The sequence below is a fragment of the Diaphorina citri genome, unplaced genomic scaffold, assembly GCF_000475195.1.
Source record: "Diaphorina citri unplaced genomic scaffold, Diaci psyllid genome assembly version 1.1 scaffold4, whole genome shotgun sequence".
In the NCBI taxonomy this organism is placed as follows: Eukaryota; Metazoa; Arthropoda; class Insecta; order Hemiptera; family Psyllidae; genus Diaphorina; species Diaphorina citri.
Window position 1 is genome coordinate 384,258 of NW_007377443.1, and position 1,661 is coordinate 385,918.

Below are 1,661 nucleotides of genomic sequence, written 5' to 3' on the forward strand. Positions count from 1 at the left end.
AATATATTAATGTTTACAACCTAATCTAATAAAGAAGCCAGCGCGAATGACCTTGTAGTTAAAGCGCTTTACCAAAAAAAAAAAAAAAAAAAAAAAAAAAAAAATAAAAAAAATTAAAGAAAAAAATTTTTTTTTGTTAAAGCGCTTTACCAAAAAAAAAAAAAAAAAGTTCAAGATATCGGGGTAATTCCCTTTGTATTTTTTTAAAAAGAATAAAAACACTTTTTAATGCATAATTTATATTATTATTATCATTTTTTTTTTCATAATAATTGAAAATACAAGACTGGTGTGCTTCGTGTGCGCTGAAGATTTATAATGTTTTGTATTCAGGGTGGGAGTGGGGAGGGTGTCTTTATGAATAATAAAACGGATCCAGAATTTCCAACGCATGTTGACGACCCTGGGGAGTTTGTCTTGCGTGTTTTTGTACAATCACACTGTAGATATCTTTTTTTCAACTCTATATCTATCTAATAATCATAAAAAAAACCAATCTCGTGCAAACGGTCAAAATAGCTAGTGGAAAATTATGTAGGTACTTTTTCTAAAAGAATAGCTCTTCTAATGTTCCGTAAAATCGATAGATAATATAGCTATAACAGAAACATATGCAGGTGTTGCAGGCTGATTTAAATAGGTACCTACATAACTTTCGAGATTGGGCTTTTCGAAAGCGAGGAATAAATACAGTGCAGCTCTTGAAACTGACAAATAACTTAAAACAGGGAGAGGAAAATAACTTGGCAGATTGGCAGCAATAATCATTTTCTAAAGGAGTCAAAATAATCATGTCCACCGTTAGTAATTTGTCAGTCAGAAAAAATGTCAAACTAAATTATTTCAAGATGGTTTCTTCTCTCCTTTGTCTAAAAAAATGCAATTAAAATGATATTTTTAAGAAGGAAGAAAAAATCAATGGTTTCTTCTCTCCTTTGTCTAAAAAAAATGCAATTAAAATGATATTTTTAAGAAGGAAGAAAAAATCTAAAGAGGAAAAAAAGAAAATGGAGAAAGGTTAAAAGGTTTTATAATCATTTTCTAAAGGAGTCAAAATAATCATGTCCACCGTTAGTAATTTGTCAGTCAGAAAAAATGTCAAACTAAATTATTTCAAGATGGTTTCTTCTCTCCTTTGTCTAAAAAAATGCAATTAAAATGATATTTTTAAGAAGGAAGAAAAAATCTAAAGAGGAAAAAAAGAAAATGGAGAAAGGTTAAAAGGTTTTATTTTCGGACATTGATCACCTAAGAGGTACAATCAGGGGCACTGTCCACCTATGGGGACTCTATACTGCTCACATGAATTTCACGCAATCCGTGTCATGAATTATGCAGAAAACTAATTTCCATCGCACATCAGAGAGTGAAAAGCCGTAGGATTAGAAATTAATTATTATTATACCAGTAGTCTAGGTCCTGGACCTTTGAGTACAGGAGAAAGAGAGAGAAAGAGAGAGGAGAGAGAGAGATAGAGAGAGAAGAGATTAAGGGAGAGAGCTTTGTATTTCTGATGGAGAGAGTACAAAGAAAGATAGATCGAGGGAAAGAGGGAGAGAGATAATTAGAGGAAAGAGAAATATAGGAGAGAAAGAGAGAGAGAAGGGTAGGGGGAGACACATGAATATGGGGGGGGGGGGGGAAAATAACCCAAAGGGGGG